Source organism: Ursus maritimus, unplaced genomic scaffold, assembly GCF_017311325.1.
Source record: "Ursus maritimus isolate PB19 unplaced genomic scaffold, ASM1731132v1 scaffold_16, whole genome shotgun sequence".
Classification (NCBI taxonomy): domain Eukaryota; kingdom Metazoa; phylum Chordata; class Mammalia; order Carnivora; family Ursidae; genus Ursus; species Ursus maritimus.
This window is the reverse complement of record NW_024424008.1, coordinates 10,152,556-10,165,852: the sequence shown is the minus strand read 5'-3', so window position 1 is coordinate 10,165,852 and position 13,297 is coordinate 10,152,556.

Below are 13,297 nucleotides of genomic sequence, written 5' to 3'. Positions count from 1 at the left end.
TATACTGTCACTGAGTGTCCCTGGAGACCCAGGCCTTCTTCTCACTTGGAGTCCCCAGTACCCAGCCCAGCGCAGGCCCAGGAGAGGAACTTGGTCAGCGTGGTCGGAGAGTGAGTGGTGGGAAGTGGCTGCCTGAGTCCGTGGGGCTCCAAGCCCCGCCTCCCCGAAGAAACACTACGGCTCCTTTAAATTTCCAAGATCAGCAAAAAATGTTGAGAGCCTTTGCCACATTATTCTTAGCTCTGAGCCCAGCCCAGGACTGGCTGTGGCCCTTCCCCCACACTCCCAGGCTGCACATTCTGGAAAAAGCACTCTTTTTGGAGGCAGGAAAGACTGAATTGCAGAGAGACTCTCCAGCATTTCGGGTCTGGATTCCTCCAGTGCCTTGGCTCCCTGAAGGAGCTGTTCCTGCCCTCCACCCCATCCCATCCCCACACCCATCGTGGAGCCCAATGTGGGCTTTGACCTCATGAGCCTGAGATCAAGACCTGAGCTGAGATCAAGAGTTGGACGTTTAACCCACTAAGCCACCCAGATGCCCCAGAATGTTGCCATTTTAAACCCGAGGAAGCTGAGGCTCGGGGAGGATCAGTGGAGTGTGTAAGGGCACACAGCAGGCTGCATTCAGCACAGGGATTTGAACTAGGTCGGTTTGTCCAAAGGAAGGTAGGGAAAGAGAAGGACAGAGAAATGGCATTTATGGGTCACTTTGCTGCGGCAGGCCAAGCCGGGCGCCTAAACAGCATCTCACTCTTAATTATAAGATGCTAATTGGAAGGAAGTGTAATCCCTTTCTCCTTTTCACATGGGATAAAACGGGCCAAGAACGGCTCCGCTAACCGGTGCTCGGTGGGCCCTCTTCCTCAGGGAGCCAGGGCGATCACAGGCAGTGTTGGAGATGCTGTCCAGAAGCCAAGAATATGCTCGCGGCCCAAAGCGTGAGTCAGGGAAACACAATTTCTGCAATCTCTGATTCTCTCTGTGGAGCGTGGGGCCTTCCGACAGAAAGGGCTGTCCTGTAAGCTGCCACGTCGTTGGGTGGGAGGCCCTTGTGGGGCTGGGGGCGGGCGGGCACTGGGTTTCTCCCCTCCTCCTCCCAGAGCCGGCCCGCCCCACCCCCACCCCTCCGCAGTCCCGGTGCGGAGGGAAGTCGCAGGGGCCATCCAGGGCCTTCACTCACATGCCTGGCGCGACACCCAGGAGACACACGCCCAGGGACACATGACACTGCATGCACATGTGTCTGTCCACCCGCGGCGGCCCCTTCGTGCAGTCCACGTACACACGCGGCTGCAAATTCTCTAGCAACACAAATGCACCGCGCGGAGCGCTTGCCTCCTAGGAACCTTCGAGCAGGCACAGGGGAGGGAGGACAGGGGAAGGGCACAGCGTGGAAGTCGGGGGTTCCACTCTTATCTCTTCACGCCTTATCAGCTGTGAAGCCCTGGGGAAGTCATGTCCCTCTCTGAGTTTCCACTTGTGAAATGAGAGGCCGTGACTCCTCCTTGCCACCCCACTCACTCCCTCCCAGAGGACGTTCACCCTGCCTTCACCTCAGAACCTGCAGGCCTGGGGCGCCTGGGTGGCTCCGTCGGTTAAGAGTCTGCCTTGGACTCAGGTCATGATCTCAGGGTCCTGGATCGCGCCCTGCATCAGGCTCCCTGTTCAGCGGGAAGTCAGCTTCTCCCTCTCCTTCCTCCCACCCCCTTCATGCTTGAGTGCACTCTCTCTCTCTCTCTCTCTCTCTCAAATAAATAAATAAATAAAATCTTTTTTAAAATCCGCAGGCCTTTTGTGAGTATCTGCCATGTGTGGGGTGCCCCAAACCCTGCGAGGCTGGGATATAGTTCCCACTGGGAAATGGAATGAGCCAGAGGCAGAGCACAGGGACAGGGCTCCTGACCCCAGCCCAGGGCTCCCTTCATTGCACCAGCTCTCCAGTGGCTCCCAGCGGTCCCTGGAGAAAGTCCAAACCCCTTCATTGCCCTCATCCCCTTGCATCAGGCATGCCATTTTACACATGCAGGTCCTTGGTACCCCTGGGCGGAGATGTTCTACCTTCTTAGGTCAGAGCAAGGGAGGAACCTCCTAGAAGAGCTCAGCTTTAGGGAGTGGGGGAGCACATTGTATTCTGGCTGGGCTGGTAGCTCCTCCCTTCCCCAGCCTCCCCCTCCCAGGCCTCCTCTGGCAGCCCCCTGGAAATGGCTCCAACTGCCTGCAAGGCCAGGCCAAGCGGGCTGGTAGGATGGTAGATGTTGTAAATACAGTCTGGCTCTTTCCCTTCCCCTGCTGCCTCTCCTACCCCCTTGCCAGGGCCCAGCTCTTTTCCTCTCCCCCGGGTGACACCCACAGCTGTCATAATAGTGACGCCCAGCTCGGCCACAGGGCTGCCCTCCCTGTCTCACCATCTATCTCTGACACTCAGGAAAGGGACCCCTGAGTTCTGACCACCCCACCACCCCCCAGCCCCAATGTGCTTCAGCCCAGGGCAGCCTCCCCAGTGTTACGAGTCCAGGAAGCCCCGGCTTGGAGGTCTGCTATATTCTAGCCTTGTGCCCCTGATCTAGGGCTGCCCCCCTCTCCCACAGCTAGGATTATCATCTCGAAGATGAGAAGCGCAGATGAAACAAGGAATTGGAGAGCATTTCGAGAACTCCAGATGAGATGCATGCTCTGCTCGCCTTTTCATCGCCTGGTCCACTCCTACCTGGCCACTCCTGCTCTGTCCTCTGAGTGCTGTACCGTTGGTTCCACTCACACCTACACATGAGGATCCCAAAGGGCTGTGAGTGTCATGGCGACTGCCTGGGGGGGGGCACAGGCAGAGATTGGCAGCCTGGCAGGGGGGAAGAACCCAGCCTGAGAGTGAGGAAGTCTGGGTGCCGCTACTCATTGAGTGACCTTGGAAAGTAGGCACCTCCTGTGCCTCAGTTTCCTCATCTGTAACATGGGGAGATGAGCAGCATCTAGAAAGATCTGAGGGATTTCATTTTAAACAGGAGGAAGCACGGGCACCTGGGTGGCGCAGTCGTTAAGCGTCTGCCATCGGCTCAGGGCGTGATCCCGGCGTTCTGGGATCGAGCCCCACATCAGGCTCCTCCACTATGAGCCTGCTTCTTCCTCTCCCACTCCCCCTGCTTGTGTTCCCTTTCTCGCTGGCTGTCTCTCTCTCTGTCAAATAAATAAATAAAGTCTTAAAAACAAATAAATAAATAAATAAACAGGAAGAAGGGTTCTGGCAGAAGAAATGGGCACAGGCTTTCCAGAAGGCACTTTGCACTGGGAGCTTTAAAGACATGTTACTGACTAATTCCCTGCAATATTGTTTGTAATAGCAAACGTTGGAATCAACCCCTCTATTGGTAGGGAGTGGGAATACCGAGAAGCTAGGAAAAACAAGTAGGAGGTTCTCTATGTCCTGATACTGATGTGGAAGAGGGAAGTGAAGGAGAAGGTGCAGGGTACACAGCGGCTGTTCAGATCCACGCAGCAGCCCTGCAGGTGGGTGAGAAGCTTGTAACATTCCTCCCTGCAGGGAAAGGGCTGGAGGGAAGGGAGAAAGGGAGGGGTGAGGTTTATTTTTGGACTACAGCTGACCCAGAACAACTCTGGTTTGAACTGCATGGGTTCGCCTATATGTGGACTTTTTTTTTTGGATAAATACTGTACAACACTGTAAATGACTTTTCTTCCTTATGATGTTCTTTTTTTTTTTTTTAAGATTTTATTTATTTGACAGAGATAGAGACAGCCAGCGAGAGAGGGAACACGAGCAGGGGGGGTGGGAGAGGAAGAAGCAGGCTCATAGCAGAGGAGCCTGATGTGGGGCTCGATCCCAGAACGCCGGGATCACGCCCTGAGCCGAAGGCAGACGCTTAACCGCTGTGCCACCCAGGCGCCCCCCTTATGATGTTCTTTACAACATTTTCTTTTCTCTAGCTTACTTTATTGTAAGAATACAGTATATTAATACATGTCACGTCCAAAAGATGTGTAGCTGACTTTATGTTCTCAGTAAGGCTTCTGACCAACTGTCGGCTATTAGTAGTTAAGTTTTGAGGGAGTCAAAAGTTATACGTGGATTTTTTCACTGTGTAGGGGGTCAGCGCCCCAACCCCTGTGCTGTTCAAGGGTCAACTGTATACGAATGCATTACCTATTCGTACATTTTTTTCAATTTTAAATTATTTGTGTTCTTTTTGAAAAAATAAATCAGCTACTTGGAATTTAGCCGAAGGAAATTGTTTTTGAAAATATGAGCCTAGGTACGTGTACGAGGATGCTCATTACAGCCTCGATTGTAAGGGCCAAAAATTGGAGACAAAGTCAGTATGGGATGGACTCCTGGCAGCCATCATAAGGGGGGAGCTGTTTTAATCCTCAAGCAGAGAGAGAGACAGCTCAATGGATTCGGTGGATAAAAAATAGAGCAGCTTATAAAACAGCATATTTATGGAGGCAACTGGGCGGCGCAGTCCTTAAGCGTCTGCCTTCAGCTCAGGGCGTGATCCCGGCGTTCTGGGATCGAGCCCCACATCAGGCTCTTCTGCTGTGAGCCTGCTTCTTCCTCTCCCACTCCCCCTGCTTGTGTCCCCTCTCTCGCTGGCTGTCTCTCTCTCCATCAAACAAAAAAATATTAAAAAAAAAAAAACCCAAAAACAGCGTATTTATGAAAATTCTCTGCGCACAGGCACAGCTGTGTGGAGGTAGGTTCTCATTCCACCGAGAAGTCCACTCTTGGTATTAGATGATTTCCACTTAATTTTTAGAACGCTTCTGCTGTTCAAAGTTGTTTTATTTTTCTCATTTCCTTTATTTTTAAAGATTTTATTTTTTAAAGTAATGTCTATATCCAACGTGGGGCTCGAACTTACGACTCCAAAATCAAGAATCCCGTGCTCTACTGACTGAGTCAGCCAGGTGCCCCTCAAGTTGTTTTATTTTTTCAATGAATGTGTTTTAATACAAAATATGAAGAAGTGTGTGTAATACTCATAGAAAAAGACCATAAGGAAATACTGTTAAATGGTTTAATACTGTTTCTCTTTGGAGAGGGAAATATACATGATTTCTATTTTCTTTTCTCTGCTTCTCTGAAATTTTTCAATAGCATATATTACTTCTATAATCAGTTTTTAAAAATCAATAAAGTGAATAGGAGAGAAACATCCAGTGGGAGGTCAAGCCAGGCCTGAAGGCCACATCTGAGTGGGGGGCGGGGAAGCACGGGCCAATGGGGCCTGGGGCTCACGGTCCCTCATTGCAGCTCTGGGGAGGATGGGAGGACAGGAGGCTGGGGCTAGAGCTCTTCTGGCTAGGCCTGGCATTTTCCACTCCCCCCACCCCCAAGCCTGCCGGCTTTAGGCCTCAGGCTAAAACGAGCTAGATCCTGACAGTATTTCATGGGAATCTGCCAGGACAAGGCAGGGAAGGTCCCGGTAAAGGTCACCATGTGAGGGGTCAGGAGTGTGTGTGTAAAGCTGCAGAGGAAGATGGCCAGCCAGGGGTCTCCCAGGAGCTTGGGGGCGGGGAACTTGGAGCTTCCTCCTGAAGACAATTTAGCAGGGAACAAACAAGGTCACATTGGTGTTTTTAAAGATTTTATTTATTTATTTTAGAGAGCGGGGAGCGGAGAGGAGCAGAGGAACAAACAGACTTCCTGCTGAGCCCCCCTTCCTGCTGAGCCCCAAGCCGAGCTGGGGCTCAGTCTCAGGACCCTGAGATTGTGACCTGAGCCAAAACCAAGAGTCAGGTGCTTAACCAACTGAGCCACCCAGGCGTCCACCCCCCTTCTGAAAAAGATTTTATTTATTCATTTGTTTGAGAGCGAGCAAGAGAAAGAGGTGTTTTTAAACTAGTTCTCTGCCTGCTGAGTGGAGAGTGATAGAGGCCAGGAGGAGATGGTCAGAACAATCCAGAGCTAGATGCTAATGTCTGCCCCTGGGCAGGAACCAGAGGCCTAGAGGGCCAGGTGGCACACTGAGCATGGAGGGGCCGGGAGCAGCAGGAAGGAGGGCTCTGGGGGGTGCAGCCTGGGAGAATGGGTGGCCCATGGTCGGCTTCCTGAGATGGATCCTGGGAGGGAAGGTGTCGTCTGTGGCTTGGAGACATCTGGGAGGCGAGGCATCCATTAGTCTGGCACTCAGGAGAGAAGGCCAGGCTGGAGGGGACTGTTTGGGAGTCAGGGCACTGGAGAGTAAGGGACACCATGCGATGGAAGGTGTGGGTGAGGGCAGGGACAGAGCAAGAGAAGAACGGAGCCCAGGGAGAAACAGGCCCATTCCAGGCAGAGGGGGCACCCGTGCCCCCCTCAGGAGGGAGAATCAGGGCGCAGCTGGCAGGCCACCGGTGAGGCCGGGGCTAGAGGGACGCGGGCCCTGTGGGAGGTGGTGGCGAGATGGTGCCCCGTCCCTCCTCCCCGGCTGAGAATGCCGAGGGAGAACGGGGCTGCGCGGCATCCACAGCGGGTGGGGTGCGTGCGAGCCGAGCCGGGATCGGTACACTCGGCCGGACCCCATTGGCTGGCGGGCAGGAGCCGGCGCGGAGACAGGCCACGCTGATGCAACGTGGGCCTATCGTTGCAGGCCGGGCCAGGGGATGCAGCTACGCCGGCCGCTGCCCAGCGGTTCCCGCAGGGAGGGGGGGCGGCTCTCCGGGGCGGGCGGGAGCTCTAGGCCTGCAGCCCGGCGGCCTCCAAGGCTGTCTGCTGTGCGTCTGTTCTGACTCACGAGGGAGGCACGCCTTTCATGGAAGCACCCAGAGCCCTCCGCTCGGTGCGTGTGCGTGCGGGCGCGGGTGGGCCCCGGGTGGGGGAGGGGCCGCGAGGGCTGCGCACGCTCAGCCCTGCCTTCCAAGCCCAGCAGCCTGAGGCCAGACCGGGGAGCGGGGAGCGGGAGCAGGGGTGGGGGAGGAGGGAGCTGAGCATCCCACCCTGGCTCTCCAACTGTGCTCAGCCTCTGACTCTGTACAGGACTTTGGGCAAATCCCTCATCCCTCCGAGCCTGTTTCGCCATGGCTTTGGCTGGGACAGAGAGTTGTGGAAAAGAGCTCGGAGATGGGGGGCTGGAGCCGGAAGGGGGTCACCGGGGGCACAGCTGGCCGGTCTGGGCCCCCACACCAGGCGCAGAGGAAAGGGAGGTGGCATTTATGAGGCCCGCTTGGTGCATTCTCTGTTAAGTCCCATAAGCCTGCTGTAAGGTAGGCATTTTTAATTCCCACTTTGCAGATGGGGAAACTGAGCCTCAAACAGCCCAGGAATGATAGAGCTTGGATGTGAAGCCCGGTTTCCCTTGCTTGGAGTCTGGGGTTCTGTCCACTGTAGCAACTGGGCCGTCCCTGAGAGCGTCAGGAGCCTGGCGCTGGCATCGCTGACGGACAGAACTCAGAGTTGCCCAAATCTTGGACGCTTTCTGTTCTTAAGCAATGAGCCTCACATGGGATACTCAGAGGTATGACTGCAGAGAGCAGGGAGAGGGCATTTGAACCCAAAAGCACCTCACCCCATGCAGGGATGAGGGGCAGGGAAGACTTCCTGGAGGAGACTGCCTGGAGTTGAGAAGGTGCTCACAGCAAGCACAAAAGGCTTGGGGAGGGTGAGGAAAGTGAGGTGCTCTCCTCAGATGCACAATTAATGGCAACACCCAAACCCACAGTATTCAAGATAAGTAATGTTTTCAAAAATCAAAACCAATGCAAAAAAAAAAAAAATTCCTGATGAACAAAATTTCAAAGTTTTCAATAAAGCCAGGAACCAGGCCAACTTCCTGGTTGGGCAACCTGTGCAGTCTCCCAGGGCCCCACTCTTGGTTAAATGTTCTGCTGTGGCCATGCTGAAATTCTGGATAATTTTTGAGGAAGGCGCCGCACACATCACATAGCCAGTCCTGGGCTAGGTCGTTAAGATAGTACTGTGTCAACCCATGTTGGAGCCTGAGCCAAAAGAGAAAAAAAATGTTTAAGATTTTGGTATTTTGGGGGTGCCTGGGTGGCTCAGTCGTTAAGCGTCTGCCTTCAGCTCAGGGCATGATCCCAGAGTCCTGGGATCGAGCCCCTCATCAGGCTCCCTGCTCCACTGGGAGCCTGCTTCTTCCTCTCCCACTCCCCCTGCTTGTGTTCCCTCTCTCACTGGCTGTCTCTCTCTCTGTCAAATAAATAAATAAAATCCTTAAAAAAAAAAGATTTTGGTATTTTGTTCATCATGGATTTCTTTTTGCATTAACTTTGATTTTTTTTAAAAAACTGTTATTAAAAATATTGCAAATGGTATTTCTCTTGATTACTGAGGTTTCTGATGCCCCTTTTAATTTGCACCCAGGTGAGTGCCTCCTGGCCTCCCTCTAGTCCCAGCCCTGAGAGAAGTTGAGGAAGGGCCGCCAGCCCGGCCAGAGGGAGCAGCAGGGCAGTGGCCAGAAGCCGACCTGGCTAGCAGGACTAGCCTGTGAGAAGGTTCTGGCAAGGCTGGGGCCGGGGGCGGGGGGTGCAGGTGCACGAAGTCCTTGCAAGAGAGGCACCTGGAAGTCTCCCCGTCTTCCCATCAGTGTCCAGAGCCTTAGTGCCCTATCTGTGAACTGAGAACAAGGGTTTCCTTCACCAGCCCCTCTTCCAGGTTGTTCTGGGGACAAAAGGAAAAGAGAAAGTTGCTGAGTTTGAAACTGGAAAGCGCTGTAAATGGGAACGTGCGCGCACAAGTTCTGTGTTGGGTGCCACTCTGTTCCCACAGGCAAGCACATGACCGTCTCCCCACCCCCATGCCTCCGTCCCTCTGTCTCTCTGTCCCTCGGTCCCTCCGTTCTGCTTTCTCACAGCCTGCCAAAGCCTCTCCCTTCCCTCGCCATCAGTGTGCACAGGACAGAGACCATATTAAGGCTTTCCTTCCTTCCTTCTTTCTTTCATGGAACAAATATTTACTGAGAGCCCATTACGTTCCAGGTACTGTTCTAAGTGAACAAAACAAGGCCTTTGCTCTCAAGGAGCAGCCTAGGGAGATAGGCTGTAGACTAAGAATCAAGTGTGATAACTTCGGGTAATGATAAGGGCTACAAAGAACTGAAAGCAGGTGGGGGGAGGCCGGGGAGGGGTGGGGGGCCAGCCTGAGACCTGAATGATAAGCTACATTTGTATCCTGTGGCTGCTGTGACAAGTCTCTGGGAACGCAGTGGCTCCTCACAAGGTAAGTTTATTACCTTACAGTCCTAATTGGAAGACTCAAATGGCTTGGCAGGGCTGTGTATCTTCTGGGGCCTCTAGGGGCAGATCTCCTTCCTGCCCTGCCGAGCTCCTGGAGGCCGCCTTCCTCCATCCGCAAAGATGGCAGCTCAGCAACATCCTGTCTCCCCCTCTCTCCGCCCCCTGTTGTGCTATCACACCTCTTTCTCTGACTCTGAACCCCTCTCACCGCCTCCCCCCCTACAAGGACCTTTGTGGTTGTGCGGGGCCACCAGGGTAATCTCCCTATCTTAAGAGCCATAATGTAATCCCCTCTATCATGTAAATGACCATATCCAAAATTAGGACAAAGACATCTTTGGGGTCCATTATTCTGCCTACCACAGAAGCCAACCTTGTGAAGGCCTTTGAGGGGAGGACGCAAGCACCCCAAGCAGAGGGAACTGCCTGTGCAAAGTCCTCAAGGTTAGGTATGTTCTCGGAATAGCAAGAAGGCCTCCCTTCTAGAAAGGAACGTTCCAGTTAGCGTGATTTTTATCAGCCTTATCCATGGGGCCAATCCCACCTCTGTAGTTGAATGTGGTGAGCTCCAGGAACCCTAAGCATCCAGAACAGCCCCTACAGAGCATCCCCTCGGCACTGAAGGTCATCTCCTCCATCTCCCCAACTTCTAGCTGGCCAACCATTCACATGCTTAGAATGAGAGCCCTGGATGTTTGAAGAAGGGGCCTGCCTGGGCAGTCCCCTAGAGCTGGAGGCCAGACTGACTCTGGTCAAGGAGTGGGCCCAGCTCCTGGTTCCTACGCATAATCCTGCTCTTTCTTCCTCGCTCACGGCCAGGGCTGTGTGGCTAAGGGAGGATGGGAGCAGGAAAGGCTGGATCTCCAGCAGGGGCAGTGGCCTTCAATGACCGTATTGTTAACTCCAGACTGTGGTGGGGAGGGTGCCAGGGTCTGGCTGAATGAGGCATCTGTGATCTCTAGGTCAGGGGCTCTCTTGGGGTATACCTCCCACCCCCCACCTCTGCCTGTACATTTGGCTTCCTCAGCCTCCCCTGTACATCCCACAGGGACCACAGCTGCCTCCCTGTGCCATTGGCTGTCGGATGGTGGTCTTTCCTGTCAGAACTGAAGCTCTGCGAAGGCCAGAAGCTGTCTGTCTTGAGCACGCCAGGGCCCAGCACCCAGCCCGGGGCTTGGCTCAGAGAAGGTGTTCCATAAATGTACGCAGTGAATGAATGAATGAATGAATGAATGAATGAGAGACTGTTGCCATCCTTGCTTCATCTAATCACCTCTTCCCTGGACCACTGCACCAGCTTCCTCACTAGTGTCCCTGCCTCTGGCCTCTCCTCCACACTGTTTCAGGGGGTGATGCTAACATGTTGTCTAGTTAAAACCCTGCAGAAGCTCCCTGAAACCCCCAGGATCCAGCCAAGCCGCTGCCAGCCTCACCCACCAATTCTCTTCCCTGCTCCTACACTACCCCTCGAGCACACCAAATACCTCCCAGCCTGTGTGCCCTTGCATTTGTGGGTTCCTAAGCCCAGAATGCCCTTCCTCCTCTTCTCCCCACCTGGGTGACTTGTACTCATGGTTCAGAAGACAAGCTCCTCCAGGAAGCCTGCCTGACTACCCCCAGCCTCCTCTGGGCTCCCACAGCCTCCCACTCCACTCCGCGCTTCCCGCCGTCTCAGCACCAACCCTGTCTCCCTCCCCAGACCCTAAGCTCCTCAAGGGCAGGCACTGAGTCTGACCCATGTTTTTGTCCTAGCAAGGGCCCTGGCCGTGGTCAGGCACAGAGCAGATGCTCAGCAAAGGTAGGAGCTCAGCCCCAAGACAGTGGGCTGAGGCCTGACTAGTGGGCACTTCTGCCCTCTGGTGGCCATTTTGGGTCACTGTGCTTTTCTGTGTCCTATTTATGAGCTTCACTAGGGTAACGGGCTGATTCCCAGAGCAGTGGTTTTTAGAATATACCGCCAGGGGGCGCCTGGGTGGCTCAGTCGGTTGGGCGTCTGCCTTCGGCTCAGGTCATGATCTTGGGTTGGTCTTGGAATCTTAGGATCTTGGGATCGTGGGATTGAGTTCCGCGTCGAGCCCCACAACGGGCTTCCCACTCAGCCGGAAGTCTGCTTCTTCCTCTCCCTCTGCCCCTCCCCCCACTGCTCATGCTCTCTCAAATAAATAAAACCTTAAAAAAAAAAAAAAAGAATGTGGCCCCAGGACCACAACATCAGCATCGCCTTGGAACTTGTTAGAAATGAAAATTCTGGGGCGCCTGACTGGCTCAGTCAGTGGAGCAAGTGACTGTTGATCTCAGGGTCTTGAGTTCAAGCCCCAGGTTGGGCATAAAGCTTACTTAAAAAAAAAAAAAAAAAGGAAAGAAAGAAAGGAAAATTCTTGGACTCCACCCCAGACCTATGAATCAGTAACTCTAGAGGTGGGGCCTAGAAATCTGTTTTAACAAGCCCTTCAGGGGATTCTGATGCAAGCTAGTTTGACAACCGCTTCCCAGGAGCCCCAGGCAATGGAGGAGACAGCAGGACCCACGTGGTAGGGCTGCCGGCTAAAACACAGGATTCCCAATTAAAGGGGCATTTCAGAGAAACAACAAAAGATTTTTATTGCAACTATTGCCCCAGACACATTTATACTAAATCATTGTTTGTCGTTTATCTGAAATTCCCCTTTAACTGGGTTTCCTTTTTCCCCCTTCTTAATCTGTCCGTCTTAAGCAAAGAACTCTTCTCTTGGTTTAATGCTCTGGTGTCACCATCTTGAAATTGTTTTTATTATTTTTTTAATTTATTTGAGAGAGCATGAGAGAGAGAGAGCGTACATGAGCAGGGGGGAGGGGCGGAGGTAAAGGGAGCAGCAGACTCCCCGATGAGCAGGGAACGGGATGTGGGACTGGATCCCAGGACCCCAGGATCACGGCCCCGAGCAGAAGGCAGATGCTTAACCGACTGAGCCATCCATCTTGCAGTTCTTAATAATTTTTGGACCAGGGGCCCTGCATTTTCATTTTGCACAAGTATTCAGTCATAGTAAGGACCCTTGCAAAGCCTTATCCAGAACATTCAGAACAGAGCTCAAAGTCTGACCCCCAGCAGCTGAGCCATGATACCCCCTCTTCCACATCCCTCATTGGTCCCCTGCTGGATGGGTCAAACCTTCATCTCCCCTCCCCAGAGATCACTACGTGTCTCCTCACTGTCTTGCTGCCCCCATCCTTACCCGTCCTCTTCCCCCTTCCACTCAGTGAAGTCTGCAAAATGTTTGCCATGTCACCCTTCCGCTCAAAACTTTTCTCAGGTGTCTTCTTGCCACTGTCTTTATTATAACAGCCATGGGCCATTACAGAGCAGCGGGCTGGGCGCTGGCCTCCTCGTTTCCTGTGTTCTGGGCAGGAATCCTGCCGGGCCGAGGCCTCGGGTGGGGCTGCTGTGGGCGGGACCTGCGGCAGCCTTGACTGGAAGGCTTCGGATCATCTGCAGCAGGGGCACGGCAGGAGAGCCGCTGCCCCGACTGCAAGAGGAGCGGGTGGACAGGCTGCAGAATGATTTACTGAGCACGTTCTCTGTGCCTGGCGCTGCCCTGGGTGGTGGGCATGATGCCGAAAGCAGCAGGTGTGAGCCCCACCTTCAGCGTAATGACTTCACGGGTCATGCCGGCTTCGATCTCAGGTTTATGCCCTAAAATGAGAGCCCTAACCAAACAGTAGAGGATGCTGACTTTTTTATTTTTTATTTTATTATTTATTTATTTATTTATTTTTAAAGATTTTATTTATTTATTTGACAGAGACAGCCAGTGAGAGAGGGAACACAAGCAGGGGGAGTGGGAGAGGAAGAAGCAGGCTCCCAGCAGAGGAGCCTGGTGTGGGGCTCGATCCCATAACGCCAGGATCACGCCCTGAGCCGAATGCAGATGCTTAACGACTGCGCCACCCAGGCGCCCCTGACTTTTTTATTTTTAATTTTTCAGAGGCAAGCAGGAAGTCGTTCTACTCTTTCTTGTAGATTTGATTCGAAATTACATGAAAGGGAGTGGGCTGGAGACAGATACAAAACAAGACGGGTGTGACCTATTGCTGCAGTGGGATGATGGGTGATGGGGGCTTATTATACTAA